Source organism: Mesocricetus auratus, unplaced genomic scaffold (genome assembly GCF_017639785.1).
Source record: "Mesocricetus auratus isolate SY011 unplaced genomic scaffold, BCM_Maur_2.0 Super-Scaffold_100011, whole genome shotgun sequence".
NCBI classification, from domain to species: Eukaryota; Metazoa; Chordata; class Mammalia; order Rodentia; family Cricetidae; genus Mesocricetus; species Mesocricetus auratus.
In genome coordinates, this window is record NW_024429195.1 from 55,514,784 (window position 1) to 55,531,493 (window position 16,710).

General features: G+C 37.8%; 1 long non-coding RNA gene across 2 annotated transcripts in view; it reads right to left on the reverse strand.

Moving 5' to 3' along the window:
• LOC121143282 overlaps window positions 1-16,710 on the reverse strand; it is a 70,929-nt gene that overhangs the window by 23,527 nt on the left and 30,692 nt on the right. The window contains exon 2 of one of the 2 annotated variants that reach the window (XR_005880486.1): window positions 4,653-4,741. The exons of the other annotated variant lie outside the window; for it this stretch is intronic. This is a non-coding gene — a long non-coding RNA (uncharacterized LOC121143282). The remainder of the gene's footprint in view (window positions 1-4,652; window positions 4,742-16,710) is intronic. 2 annotated transcript variants of the gene reach the window in all.

Here is a 16,710-nt window from a genome sequence, read left to right on the forward strand (position 1 = left end):
TGTCCTGGATAGATATTCTACCAACACTAAGAGATCACGGATGCCAGCCCAGAGTACTATACCCAGCAAAGCTTTCAATCACTATAGATAGAGAAAACAAGATATTCCATGACAAAACCATATTTAAACAATATGTGTCCACTAATCCAACCCTATAGAAAGTTCTGGAAGGAAAACTGCAACCCAAGAAAATTAAGTACAACCAGAAAAATGTAGACAATAGATAATCCCACTTTACCAACAGCAAAAAGAAAAAAGGGGTGAAAATCCACACACAAATCCACCACCACCACCAACTCCAAAAAAACAAAAATGAACAATCAGCGATCATTAATATCCCTCAATATTAATGGTCTTAATTTGTTCATAAAAAGACACAGGCTAATAGAACAAATTTGAAGACAAAAATACATCCTGCTGCATTCAAGAAACACACCTCAGCTTCAAAGACAGACATTACCTTAGAGTCAAGGGTTGGGAAAAGATTTTCCAATCAAATGGACCCAAGAAACAAGTGGGGGTAGCAATCCTAATATCTAACAAATTAAACTTAAAACTAAAATCAGTCAAAAGTGATGAAGAAGGTCATTTCCTATTCATCACAGGAGAAATCCACCAAGATGAAGTCTCAATCCTGAACATCTGTGCTCTAAATACAAAGGCATCCACATTCATTAAAGAAACACTACTAGAACTCAAAGCACATGTAAAACCTCACACATTTATAGTTGGAAACTTCAACACTTTACTCTCACCACTAGACAGGACCACCAGACAGAAGCTTAACAAAGAAGCAAAGGCACTAATAGAAGTTATGTCCCAATTGGGTTTAACACATATCTATTGAACATTCCATCCAAATACAAAAGAATATGCCTTCTTCTCAGAGCCACATGGAACCTTCTCAAAAATCAACCACATACTTGGCAACATATCAAACAGGTACAAAAAATTGGAATAACTCCATGTATCTTATCAGTACACCATGCGTTAAAGTTAGAATTCAACAACAACACAAATTGCAGAAACCCTAATAACTCATGGAAATTGAACAATGTGCAATTGCATCATTCCTGGGTCAAGGAAGAAAAAGAAATTAAAGATTTCCTAGAATTCAATGAGAATGAAGACACGGCATACATAAACTTATGAGACACTTTGAAAGCAGTTCCTAGCACTAAGTGCCCACATGTAGAAACTGGAAAATAGTCACATAAGAGAAATAACAGCAAAATTGAAAGATCTAGAACGCAAGGAAGTAAATTCTCCCCGGAGGAGTAGATAGCAGGAAATAATCAAATTGAGGGCTGAAATCAATAAAGTAGAATCTAGGAAAACAATACAAAGAATCAATGTAATGAAGAGTTGGTTCTTTGAGAAAATCAACATGATAGGCAAACCTTTATCCAAACTTTTGAAACAGCAGAGTGTGAACATGCAAATTAACAAAATCAGAAATGGAAAGAGGACATAACAATGAACAATGAGGAAATCCAGAGAATCATCAGGTCATACTTTGAAAACCTGTACTCCACAAAATTCGAAAATTTAAAGGAAATGGACAATTTTCTGGAGAGATATCAATTGCCAAGATTAAATCAGAAATTCAAAGATCAAAATACCAATTCTCCTCAAAGTATTCCATGAAATAGAAACAGAAGGGTTTTTGCCAAACGCTTTTTATGAGGCTTCAATAACCTTGATACCTAAGCCACACAAAGACACAACTAAGCAAGAGAACTTCAGACCAATATCCCTCATGAATATTGACACAAAAATATGCAATAAAATACTGACAAATCAGATCCAAGAACATATCATCAGAAAAATCATCCACCATGATCAAGTAGGTTTCATCCTAGGGGTGCAAGGATGGTTCAACATACGAAGATCTATCAATGTAATCCACCACATAAGAAACTAAAAAACAAAAAAAATCACATGGTTATTTCACTAGATGCTGAAAAAGCCTTTGACAAAATCCAACACTCCTTCATGATAAAGGTCTTGGAGAGATCCGGGATAACAGGAACATGCCTAAACATAATAAGAGCTATATACAGCAAACCAACAGCCAACATCAAGCTAAATGGACAGAAAATCAATGCAATTACTCTAAAATCAGGAATAAGATAATGTTGTCCACTCTCTTCATACCTCTTCAATATTGGACTTGAAGTTCTAGTTAAAGCAATAAGACAACAAAAAGAGATCAAGGGGATACAAATTGGAAAGGAAGAGTTCAAACTCTCACTATTTGCATATTATATGATAGTTTACATAAGTGACCTAAAAAAACCTTCAGCAAAATGGCAGGATACAAGATCAACTCAAGAAAATCAGTAGCCCTACTATATACAGATGACAAATGGGCTGAGAAAGAAATCAGAGAAACATCACTCTTTACAATTGCCACACACAAGATAAAATGCCTTAGGGTAATGCTAAGCAAACAAATGAAAGACCTGTATCACATGAACTTTGAGTCTTTAAAGAAAGAAATTAAAGAAGATACCAGAAAATGGAAAGATGTCCCATGCTCCTTGATAGGTAAGATCAACATAGTAAAAATGGCAATCTTGTCAAAAGCAATCTACAGATTCCATACAATCCCCACTAAAATCCCAGCACAATTCTTCCCAGACCTCGAAAGAACAATAATCAATTTTGTATGGAAAAACAAAAGACCCAGGATAGCCAAGACAACCCTGTTCAACAAGGCAACATCTGAAGGCATTACCATCCCTGACTTCAAGCTGTATTACAGAGCTATAGTCCTGAAAACAGCTTGATATTAGCACAAAAATAGATGGACTAATGGAATCAAACTGAACAACCCGAGGTCAACCCATACACATATGAACACCTGATCTTTGACAAAGAAGCTAAAATTATACAATGGAAAAAAGAAAGCATCTTCAAGAAATGGTGCTGGAATAACTGAATTCTGGCATGTAGAAGACTGTAGATAGATCCATGTCTATTGCCATGCACAAAACTTAAGTCCAAATGGATCAAAGACCTCAACATAAATCCTGCCATACTGAAACTCTTAGAAGAGAAAGTGGGAGGTACCCTTGAACAAATTGGTATAGGAGACTGCTTCTTGAACATAACTCCAGTAGTACAGACACTGAGATTGACAATTAATAAATGGGACCTCCTGAAACTGAGACGCTTCTGTAAGACAAAGGACACAGTCAACAAGATAAAAAGGCAGCCCACAGAATGGGAAAAGATCTGACAGAGGATGATCTCCAAAATTTACAAAGAACTCAAGAAGCAAGTCTCCAAAACACCAAAGGATCCAATTAAAAAGTGGGCTACAGAACTAAATAAAGAGGAGTCTAAAATGGCTTAGAGACAGTTAAAAAAGTGTTCAACATCTCTGCCAGCAGAGAAGTGCAAATAAAAACAACTCTGAAATCCCATCTTACCCCTGTCAGAATGGCTAAAATAAAAAACAACAATGACAGTTTATGCTGGGGAGAATGTGGAGAAAGGCGAACATTCCTCCACTGCTGGTGGGAGTGCCAACTTGTACAGCCACTTTGGAAATCGGTAGGGAGATTGCTTCAGTAATTCCACTCTTAGGCATATACCCAAAAGATGCACATTCATACAACATGGACCATCTGTTCCACTATATTCATAGCAGCATTGTTTGTAATAGCCAGAACCTGGAAGCAACCTAGATGCCCCTCAACTGAAGAGTGGATAGAGAAAATGTGGTACATTTATACAATGGAGTACTACTCAGCAGAAAAAAACAATGGAATCTTGAAATTTGCAGGCAAATGGATGGCACTAGAAGAAACCATCCTGAGTGAGGTAACCCAGCCACAAAATGACAAACATGGTATGTACTTATTCATATATGGATTTTAGAGATGGATCATGGGAGTTCCAGCCTATAATCCCACTGCTAGAGAGCCTGGGAAACAGAACTTTCATCCAGTGACTGATGGAAGCAGGAACAGACACCCACAGCTAAACACTGAACTGAACTCCTGGGATCCAGTCACTGAACTGAACTCCTGGGATCCAGTGACATAGAGTGAGGACTTATGAGCAAGACTATGCTTCATTAACCCACAGAATCAGATCACCTGAAAAAGGAGGAGTTCTTGGACGCCAGACTGATGGTTGGGAGGCCAGAATGGGGCTTGTTCAGAATTCCTGAATGTGGGTATCAGTGAGGAGGCCTCAGCAATCTATGGGATTTTGCGTAGTAGATCAGTTTTTATCCCTGGTATACAACTGGACTTTGGGTGTCCATCCCACAATGAGGGATGCTTTCTCAGCCTTGACTTTTGGGGGAGGGCCTAGGTTCTGTGCTGAATGAAATGACAGACTTTGCAGTTCCCCTATGGAGGGCTCTGCCCTCCCTGAGGAAGGGAGTGGAGACTGGGTGGGGGGCTGGGGATCTCATGGTGGGATGGGAGAGGAGGGGAGAGAGTGGGATCTAGGATTGACATGTGAAGCAAGCTTGTTTCTAATTTAAATAAAAAGATATATCAGATAGCCCATTACTACAAGCTAACAACCAAAACTAATGTTTATTCGTTATCAAATTTAATTAGTCTCAACAACTCTTCAAAACTATATATAATATCTGTCTTCCCTCTCCAACCAAAAATAGTTCAACTCACTCAGGTTATTACTAGATGATAGATAAGTAGAAGATATTTCAACCCAGGAAGTCTGTGTCTTGAGTCCTCTCTTGACTATGTCTGCATAGCTATAAAAAACAAAACAAAACAAAAAAACCTTGTCAACTTAGGCAGTCATCTTAGGGCTTATTGTTATAGTTGGCAAAGACTTAATACTTTACTTTTTTTTTTAACAAGTTATATATACAGAGTTTGCCTGCATGTATCCCTGCAAGCCAGAAGAGGGCATCAGCTCTCATTATGGTTGGTTGTGAACTACCATGTGATTGCTGGGAATTGAACTCAGGATCTCTGGGAGTGCAGGCAGTGGTCTTAACCTCTGAACCAACTCTCCAGCATGTGCTTATTGTTAGAAGTGTAATGCAGCCCATGGCTAAGCACTGAGCTGAACTCAAGAAGCCAGTAACAGAGAGGGAGGACTGATGACCAAAGGGATTAAGACTGGTCTGGTTTAACCCCCAGAAACAGCTGACCTGACAAAGGTTAACTTTTGAATCCAGCATGGGACGGATCAAGACCTCCTGAATGTGAGTGTAAGTGAGGAGGCCTAGGTAATTTATTGAGCCTTGGGCAGTAGATCACTACTCATCCCGAGTATACACACGGACTTAGGACTCCCAACCAACAATGTGAGGTGCACTCTCACCCTGAACTCTTGGGGGAGGGTCTAGGCCCTGCCCTGGATGAAATGACAGACTATGGACACCCCCATGGAGGGCCTCACACTCCCTGGGGAAATGAGGGGATAATAGGGGGGTTGGGGGAGGGCACGGGAGGAGGGGAGGAAAAATAAGAAAAAAAAAAGAAGTGTAATGCAATCAAGTTTAACAACAAAACAAACAAACAAAAACCCCAAAGAAACAATACCAAACACAAACATGTAGCATTGGCTCTGTTTTCACAGGCAGTTGTCTGTGGAGCCAGACAATGACATTCATAATAGGGGCTTGCAGGTGCCCTATATTGGACAGAGTGAGGTGGACCCTAGACACTGTATGCTGCACGGTCCCCGGTTTCATGTCTTTCAGAGCTTTGTCCTTAGTGTACTGTTATTGAGAAGTGAGACTTTTGAGAGGTGGATCCAGATGAGAAGTCTCTGTGTCATTAGGAAAGCGTCACTGACACCCTTTGGGAATGAGTTGCTGGAAGAGTGAGCCTGACTCTGACGTCTTGAACATTATCTGACACTCTGTGATGAACTTTGACCTCTCCCTTCTTTGTGGGTTTGTTGTGGCGATGATCCCTACCATGAAGTACTCACCATAGCAGAGCTGTACAGACACACTCTAGGATCTTCAGAATTGTTCCTTAGGCCTTTCAGATGTTTTGTTACAGTAAAGGACAACAGACTAATGCCATGGGAGACACACAACACCAGTAGGTATGGTCCCCTCATGGTTGGAGGAAGAAGTTAGGTAACATCTCCTGAATAATATCATTCAAACTGTCACTTTTAAACCCCTTGTGATCATTAAAAATAAAAATATAAAATAAAGAAATAAAACAATGATGAGTTATGAGAATTTTTCAAGCAGACAAAACTAGCTAGTTCAAGTAGTAGAAAATAACCCAAGTTTGATTGTTTGGAATGCAGGGGTTGGTTTTTTTTTGGTGTATATTCATTGTACATGGTACTGGGTCTCAGAGGGTATTTTTCACCCAAGTACATAATGGACATTGATCACCTTCACCATGCCCACCCACTTAACTTTGTTAGCCCTCCCGCTACTCCCTTAGAGCCCTGTGTCCACTAGGCAATTTAACTTCTACTTTCATGTCGTGCACATAATTTTATGAAAAAGCTAGGATCTGGAAGTAAGAGAAAACATGCAATATTTGTCTTTCTAAGTATGACTTATTTTGCTTAATATGATAATATCTGATTGTATCCATTTTCTTTCTAAGAACACAATTTAGCTCTTCTTTACGGCTGAATAAGTGGAATATAAGTGATTTTAGGTGATTTCTTATGAATGCTTCTCATAACCACAAGGAAAACAATCATAAAATGTACGCCATTTCCCTGAAATGGCTTAAGACAATCACTTTTAACCAATCTCCTGCTGCTTAGAAACCGTTACTGCAATAGTTAATCATTATAAAAAAAAATGGATACCCTCATTTCTGCTTTATAAACCATGTACCTATGAGCCTCTCACAACTTTCAGTTGGAGGTCTCCAATACTGCAACACATAATTTTTCTTTTCCATGCATATTTGGGTGCTGTGTGCATGGACGTGTATATCTGTGTTCTTATGTGTGAATCCAGAACATATGTACAGGCTAGTCTAGCTACCCAGCTTGCTCTGAGCATCCCTCCTCTCTGCCTCCCTAGCTTTAGAATTGCAGGCAGTCCACCAGTCACACCTGGGCATTTACATGGGTTCTGGGGATCCAATTAGATCCTCATGTTTGTTGCATGTGGTGAAATTGCTTTAAGCATGGAACCATCTCTCCATGCTTAATGAGAAGCTTCAAGTTTTTCCTAACTTTATCTAACTTTATTGATGCTATCAAACTAGATTTAGGAGCAGGGAATCTGTATTATGGGAGGTAACTCTAGCTGCTGGAATGTAGAGATCTTCAAATCTCAGCAGCATTGCATGATGCGAATTTATTAACATCTCTCATACTCATGGAATCTGGGCATCATTCTACATATCCATTCATGGACTCAACTAGATCCTAGTGTACCCATCTTCTGCTTACTTTAGGACCTCAGAGTCCCAGCACCAGATGCAAAGTGAGGGTGGGAGTTGAAAAAGAAAAGATTGCTCCCTTGCTGTAGCCCTCACATGGCCACTCCAAGTTAAGAGGATTGGGAAAGATGCTAGAAAAATTATGAACTCAGAAACAAAGATTAGGTGAGAGTATATTGCCTATCCTTGTAATGGATGGTAAAAGTACTCTAGAAAAAAAGACATTCAAATAAACATGAGACAATGCATGGAGATCTAGGCTTATGCTTTGCCTACGGAAGGATAGCCCAACAGTTTTTGTTTATCTCTGAAATGAAGATTAAAAAAAAAGAGAAACCTTGGCATGCAGTCACAAGTTTACAATATTTGATCCTCTAAAATGTTGCCTCTGGAGATGCTTTGAGGTCAGGGGTCAATAATGTGGATATAGGAAACCACACTGATTTTGCCACAAATTTCAACCTGCAGGAATAAACTTGAAGTGGGAAAACCTATAATTTGGAGTAGAGTTGGGTAGTTGATTTATACAAATTAGAAAATATTTAGTTCAGAATCAAATTGAGCCTTCAGAAAAATCTATTTTGTGGTGCCTTGATTTTCTCAAGTCCATTTAGCATAGAAATTTCTTATTTTTTTGTGAAAGTATACTATTTTTATTTGTGGTTTCAGAAGAGGAGTCATGCCTTCCAAAATTAGTGTTCATATCTATGGACCATGACCAGCTAAAATTCACCATCATCAATTGCCTCATGTTTCCCCCATTTTTCTTTGTCCATTTAAAATATAAAATTACTCATAAAAGACAGAAGATGGAAGAGTAAATCTGTTCTTCTATAGTGCCAAATTGAACCCAATTTAGAAGCAGAGTTGAACCTATACTTAGATATATAAGTACTCGATGAAAGGTGTTATTCATGATGTGACTCACGGATTACTAATACAATTATTATAAGGTTTGTTGCAATGAATAGAAGTTCAATTACATTACACAAAATTATTACTAAATGCAAAATTGATACCTCTTGCCTTTTGATTTGTTGGAGCTTGAGGCATCTGAGTCACCTCCTGTAGCTGTCAGTTTTCTATCATTATTTATGTCAGATATGGCATTGACTGATGAGCGTCTGGTATTCCCCATTCCCGTTAAAGTACCCAGAAGAGCTACCTTTGTAGCTAGCATTTTGACAAGTATTTTCTTTTTGTGTCAAAAACATATTCTGTCACAGCATAAATCGCTGCTTCAGGCCTAGTGTGCATGTTTTTCTAAGGAGAGATAAGATCTTCTAGGTCCCTTTAAAGTTATACTCCCACAAAACAAAGCACCGTCCCCAAACATTCTATTACCTACCACCCAAAACATTTTAGTTCAATTTGTGTTTTCCTTATGTAAGTTATCCAAATTTGAGAGTGTGGGTGAGGCATTTTGTGTGTCAGGAACATAATTGTAGCAACAACTCCATGAGAATTCTTACTTTAACAGATTTTAATTTCATGAGAGTTCCTGTGTCTTGCACCTTAACAAAAGCAATCTTTTTACAATGTCTTCACAACTGATGGGTATTCAGGAATTACAGCTTGTTTATTTGGCTTTGAAAGGTTTTAGGAATATTTATTTTTCTGTCTCTATTTTTTCATCTTTTGAGTAAGATTATTGGTTGATGAGGCAGAACATCCTCTGGAATTAAAGCAGCTGTTGTCCCAATATTCATATTTTCAAGCTGAAATAATGTAGCAACATAACTGTGTGTAGAAAGGATGGAATATATCAGTGTGTGAGATGTTATCATTCACTTGCATCATGAAAAACAAATACAGCTGTCATATCCTAACATTCACCACAGATAAAGACAAGATATATATATCATTATTTCACATAGCAAAAGAGAAAAAACAGCATTTATGGTTAAGGGATGTATAGTATTTTAGTAATATGTCTTATTAAAGCAAAGTAAATCGGTTACCAGGTGGGAAAATTGCAAAGAGCTTATCAAAATGTTGAATCAGAGTCTCAATATGTGGAAATATACACATTTGTAGTGAACAATGTATTGGGCTAAAAATGCTTTCAATAAATTAAAGCATTGTGAAACATTTTATATGTGTGTGTGCACGCGCGCATGTGCACGTGTGTGTGTGCATATATGCACACACATAAATGAAATATATATGGTTGACTTTTTTTCTCCTTTTTTCTTAGCACCTCTTATTTTAGAAGAGGGACTTGGCTTATTTTGAGGAATGCTTCACTCCTCTCCTATCCATGTGGGAGGGAATCCGGATTCTACCCACAGTGACTGTTGGGGACAGGTAAGGAGAGATGGATTTCCCCATGCTAGGTATGGCGCCAGGTGCTGGGATGCGGTACTGAGAGTAGAATGTGCAAAGCACCGATCTTTGGGGAGTTCACATTTTTGTGACAGAATATGGGAAATAAAACACAATGAAAATACAGTAATGGAGCACAGCTGGAGACGGGGAGCACTATCAGGACAGAGAGCGTGAAGTCGGGAAGGAAGGTAGTGATGCTGGGCTGGCTTCTGTTTTCACAACTTTAAATTAGGTGTTCAGGGTCCTCCATAAGGGGTGAGATCAGACAGACTTGCTAGAAACAAGGCAGTGAAACATGAGTAGGCTGGCCGCAAAATAGCAGCCAAACTGGGGTTCTTAAATGACTATGCTTAGTATACAGGAATATCAGGGGTATTGGGCAAATCACGATGTATGGTCAAACCAGATATGAAGGATCTGGAAGAAGTGCTGTAAGCAGAGGACAGTTAGCAGCCAGACCTTAGGCAGCATGCTGGCACAATCAGACAAAGACACTATGAGTAGAACCAATGAGATAGGAGTATGTTGGGACATTGAAAAGATTGTCAGGTCTCTCATCAGGGGAGCTGAGAGGCCACTGGACAGTGTTTTAACAGAGGAGGGACATGACTTGAAAGGATGATTAGGCTGAGTGGCCCAGACAAGAAGCAGGGATTTCTTGCAGAGGTTTATTGTAGACAGCTGGGTGAGAAAAGTGTGGAGTGGGTTAGAGCAATGCCCACGGAATAAGTGTCAGATAAAGGGAAACCCAGCATTTGTTGATGGATTTTTCACACAGTGTGTAAGAGTAGAGGATGGAGAATGGAATGACTCCGGATGCTTGACTGGAAAAATGCAAGGATGCATCTGCCATTGCCTGTGATGTTAAAGACGCCAGGCTGAGCAGGCCTTCTGGGGAAATGATGGATTAAATATAGGATGTGTAAAGATGTGTGTATAGGCAAGAGGAGTCTATAAAATAACCAATATATACTTCCAAGTAAAAATGAGATTCTATGAGCACTGAGGGAGAAGATGTTGAACATGGGATGTCTGAGAGTATGGCAGTCATGGTTGGTAACTCCATCTACAAAAAAAATGAGGTTTGCCTGCCAGTACTTATTTCTGGTATAGACAATTTATTTTCATCTTGATCACTACAATAAGCCCAAGCTGGGGCCCTAATGCTGCATTTTTCTGGGCTCTCAGAATGTGTTCTTTAAATAATTAAGCATAGATCTTTGCTTTATTTTTCAGCATCTGACTTAATACCTTTTTTGAAGATCAAAAGTCTCCCATTCTCCAAAAGTTTCTGTAGTGCTCTGGGGGTGTATCTAATTGCAACTCATAAACGCCGCATGTTCTGTTAAAGTTGCCTCATTTAGACTTTGTTTCTTAATGTTTCTTTACCTTTTTTGTCACTTAAAATTGACTTATTTGTTCTCTTTTATTTCAAAAATAATATGTGTGAATTGCAGACTATTCAGGGAGTACATATGTACTGCAAGATGAAAATCTTACAGCAAAAAAAATATAAACTGCTTATATTTCAGGGTATGTCATACTCATAGCACATATACATAGTGTTTAATTAAATGGAATTACGTTGTACATTTTGTTTTGGTGACTCACCATGTTCACTCATTTAAGGTCCTCTGGACATATTAACGGAAGCATAATCACAGTGAGATTGTTCCACATTGTGTCCTGTCATCTGTTAACCTTATACCATCTGCCCTTAGCAGAGGGCTTATTTCTTCTTTGTGTGTGCTCCAAGTAACTAAAAATCCATTTGGGGAAACATTATTTTTGGTACATCTCAATTCAATCTAGAAGTTCAGCCATTGCCTCGAATGCTGGCAGGTCTAAGTGATTTGCTGACACTCATTTATACTTTATTTCATGTTTGTAGTGGTCATTGCTGGGTGTATACTGCATACCCATTCTCTCGTCCTTCCTCCTTAAAAGAATCATTTTTGGCTTAATAACTACAGTTTGCACCCTGTAGCCCACCATCCATGTGCTTAAGCAATTCATTCTTTCTTCCTTCCTTCCTTTCTTCCTTCCTTCTTCCCTCTCTCCCTCCTTTCCTTCCTCCTTCCCTCTTTCTTTTTCTTTGTGGGTAGTATGCACACTTACATATGCATGCTTGCATGTGTGGAAGCACATGTGTTCAGGAGTGTGCATGCATGTAGATGCTCAAAGCTGATGGTAGTCTTTCTCCCTTACTCACTGAGGCAAGATCTCTCAGCTGAATCTGAGGCTCACTAATAAGGTTAGTGTGGTTAATTACAGCGATCCCTTACTTTCTGGGTAAGTTGGAATTATAGACAGGTGGCCACACCCACCCAGCATTGATGTGGGTTCTGGAGATCAAACTCTAGAACATGTGCTTGTGTGGCTTTGAACACTGAGCAGTATTACCAACTCTAGTGTACTTTATACAATGAATGTGCAATTTGAAACTTAGGAGAGCCCAGTATCTCCACACACTGTAGCACCTTTATATATATATTGTGACACTTTTATCCATGTTATCACCAGTTCGATAAACCTTCACTGTGCTCCCTTCAGTAGCCACACCTTCCCTTTTACTCCTAACCACTGAGAAGCACTGATCTAGACTCTACTGCTGCCATTTCTTTTTGAGAGAGACATACAAATACAACAATATAGTATTTAAGCTTTTGAGGTAGGTTTTGGTGCCTGTGAACTTCTACTTCTGAGACTTTTTTTTTGCAAGGACTTTCCTGTCCCTTGTGTATGTGTTGTATGCCTTCTTTCTGAGAACTTTACCCTCACAAGAATCTGAAGCTGATTCTTGTGTTTCATGGAAACCAAGATGAAGGAAATCAGGACTGAGAGTGTGTTTCTCTAACTGCTGTCTGAGGGTTGACTTGAATCTCAGTATCTTTTGTAGATCTTTCCATTGTTATTTACTTCATTTTGCTTTGTATTTTATTTTATTCATTTATTTTTAAAGTTAGGGTGCTCATTTTTTAAATTTAAAATACAACTATTGTTTTCTCCTCCTATCCTTTCTCCCAACTCTCCCATGGCTCCCCATTCAAATTTATAGCCTTCTCCTTTTTGTTTTTGTTCTATCTATCTATCTATCTATCTATCTATCTATCTATCTATCTTGTATCTATCAATCATCCATCCATCCATCCATCCATCCATTAATCCTTGAATTTATAAATACAACCTGCTGATTCCATGCATTGTTACTTGTATGTATGTGATATCAGGACTGATCACTTGTGATTGGATAGCTAGTTAGCACCCTCATCCCTGGGAAAGAATCTCCTACTCTCAGCATCCCTGGATAGCCTATAGATTTTTGTCTATGAGTGGAACCATTCTACTTTGGCATGTATAATAATGTTGACCTTGTTCAAGTCTTCTTTAGGCAGCCATATTGTTGTTGTATCATATTTAAAGCTTCCTAGATATTTATAGGAGACATTTAAGAATCACCAAGTAGAGTGAGTTTAATTCAATGAAGTTTTTCCAAATTTTATACTGTATCAGTGAGAGAGACAGGATGCCAAGTGTCAATTTGATATCACCCAGTTCTAAGATAACAAGTTATGTCTTGACACTGGTAGGATAAAGATCAGCATTCATCTCTGCTCTGGCCTGTGAGCTAGGAAAGGTGTCCTGTACAGGCCATCGCTGAAGAGTTTTCTCACAAGAAGAAACAAGTCACAATGCTCTATTTCTTCTCTTTTGGATTGCTCTTACATCAAAGTGTGACAGCTGGGATTGCTCCTGCCCAGACATCAGCCTTGGGATAAAGGCAATACACAGATGGCAAGACGAAAACATGAAAGCAACCAGTCCTTTCATGGCGTGAGTGAGTCTACTCCATTTCAGTGGGTTTCTCCCCTAAACTCGTTTGCAGCTTGGTGTTCCAGGCATTTGGTTGCTGTGTCTTAAAGTGCAGCACTTTCCTTTTTATATTTTGCACAAGTTTCTTCCTTTGAATCTGAACTTCAGAGTGTTCTTTCTATTGGAATCTCTTTTCCTTACACCTGTGGTGTCCCCAAAGACCCACCAGTATGATGGCTTACTGTACACTTAAAGCATAGCTATTCTGAACTGAAGTGTGTACAATGTGAAAAATATATACTGGGTTTGGAAGATTTAGTTGAAATAGAAGTGAAACATTTTTCGTTTATTATTTTATATCTATTACACGCTAAGATGAAATTTTAGAAATATTGGTAGTATCAAATAAATTTTAGAAATATTGGTTAACAACTGTATTAAATAAAAATTGTTTTTTATAACTTTAAAAATATGGTTATGAAACTTTCAATGACATACGAAGCTCACATTGTACTATCTCTGAACTTGCCTTTCCCATGTTCATTGGAATTGCATTATTGGATTTATTTTAATAATTTTTAAACTATCCTTGTCTATCTTCAACTTTAAAGCTCAGTGATGAATTTTTTCTTTTGAATTATAGAGATCTCTTTTCTAAGTGCTGGGTGGTTTAAATCATGGCAGGTTGAACGGTCAGGCCTGAAAACATACATACAAGTAACATTATAAAGACGGGACAGGATGTATTTAGGAATATATATATGTACATTCACACACATATGTGTGTGTAGCAACAATTAAGGAGAAAAGAGGACTTGGAAATGAAAGACAGCAAGAAGGAGTATGGGGAGGCTCTGTTGGGAGGAAAGCAAAGGGGGAAACGATATAATCATAATCTCAAAAGTAAATAAAAATGTTTAACAACATTAAAGACAATAAGTCTGGAATTAGTGTAGGCAGCTTTTAAGTTCATCCTCAGAGAATCTGTCTAGGTAGGTGGTAAGTGGAATGCAGGGGTCTGTGTTTTTATCACCCACACAGTGACCAGGTTTGTAGGACATGTATGACAGACAGTCCTACTCTTTCCTACCTCAACTATTTCTGTCCATTTGGAAGATGCAGTTTTCCACCATCTCGTTTTGTTAGTTGTGGTGTTCTGTTTGAGGCTATGCCTATCACCTATGATTTTAGATCTATTGTTATTTATTATATGCACATTGGTGTATAGCTACTGGGCTATCTTAGTGACTTACTCACGTGGCCTACTGGATATTCACCATCATATGTCATCCTGATATCTTCTATAATAGTGATCTTCAAACTAGGGCACAAATAACCCTGGAAGTAAATGGTCCTTTTGAGTTAGGTAATTTAGTATAAACACACCGTGGAATATGTTGTAAATGATGCATTTAATAGAACCGTGAGTGCAGCTCCAAAAGGTGGTAGAATATCTTTCTTCTTTGGTAGTTAATTTTCACTGGCCTTTGATCATAGATTAAAGATAATAATTATCCATGATTATGTGAACTAATTTGAAAAAAGAAATAGCACCATTTCAATAAGAAATGAATTCCCAATGAAAATTTTATTTTTTCTCTCTAGTTATAGTACTTTTAACCATAGTTATATTTTGATTGATTATTTTAATGACATTCAATTCAGAAGGAATGTTGTTATATTTAATTGTGCCATACATTAAAGATTAAATTTGTGTGCATAGTTATTAAAATCAAGATGAATATTGATCAATAAATTTTGTGAATAACAATATGTTACATAAAGATCAAATTTTTTTGAAGGCTGAAAAATAAAGCTATGAGTTTAGATAAAAAAGGAACTTTTGAATCACCAGCTTCCAGTAGGAGTTTATCCATACATTCTTCAAATTTCTTTGGCATTTGGATTAATTTTTCTCACATTAAACAAATTAAGACAATTCTGGAAAAAACATTATTTAAAACATACAAGAAACCATATCACTTGTGACATTAATGTTGATATTAAAATATGTAACTGCTAATTCAAGAATATGAAAAATGTATCAATAATTTTCAAACATTTTTAGAAGATAGGAGAAAACTACTGCCTTAGAATGAAAATTACCTAATCTTACATTTTATCTAACACATCCATTTCCACATAACTCTTTCTTAAGAAGCCAGAGATGTGCTAGCAAGACAGCCAATCCTAGAATTTGCAGTACTGAGGAAATAGGGAAATAGCCCTACCAATAATGTCTTGACCCCATGATGTGCTATGGCAAGTGCCCCCCTATCATACACATACAATAATAATAGATACATATTTTAAAAAGAAGACAGATATTGTGTGGGTTACTATGCCAGGTGTGTGCTATAAATACTTTCCTAATTCACTGTATTCATGGTTTAGAAATCCAAATTTCATCCATTGATGTCCTCCCCTTTCTTTCCCCTTTCACTCCCTTCTGTTGTCTCTGTCTGTCTCTCCTGTCCTCCACTACCTACTTCTTGCGTATTACCTTCCCGTTCCAAATGTCAGCCATCACCCTTCAGAGGGAAAACAAACACACAAATAAATTAAAGCACTCCACTATCCCACAGTCCTACAAGGCTCAAGTCTTTCAATTACCTTTCTGAGATTTCACTCCTGCAAGATGTTTCCCAAGTCCTGACTTTAGTCACATTCAAGCCTTTGATTCCAACTAACTCTAACAGTATATTGGTTTTATTCAAGAGGTCTAATTTAATTCATAGGGGTGTTAGGCATAAATGTATAATTTAATTTTCAAACTTATAGATGTTCAAAATGTAGGTATATAGAGAGGGATTTAAGGGGCACGCATGTAAGTAGGTATTTGAGTGTATGTATGACTAGATATGTTCTGGCTCAAAACTCAGTTCATCTACTTCTGCTAAAGAAATTACTACAAAATGTTCTCTATGCATTTAAACATGTATACAAAACATGTATTTGGATGATGTATTTTTATGCAGCTGGGAACAAAGTACATATTCTGATATGCATGTCATTATTGTTAACTGCCACAAAGTACAAAGTACCGTGGTGTAATTAACCGTACTTATGTCATATTAAACTGTGTTCATGTCATGGCCACAATAGTTTCCAGTGCTCTGTTTCATTGTTATTAACCATGGTAGGAAGAACATACCTGTGATTGTATTTTTCTGTTCATGGTTTATTATTTCTCAAA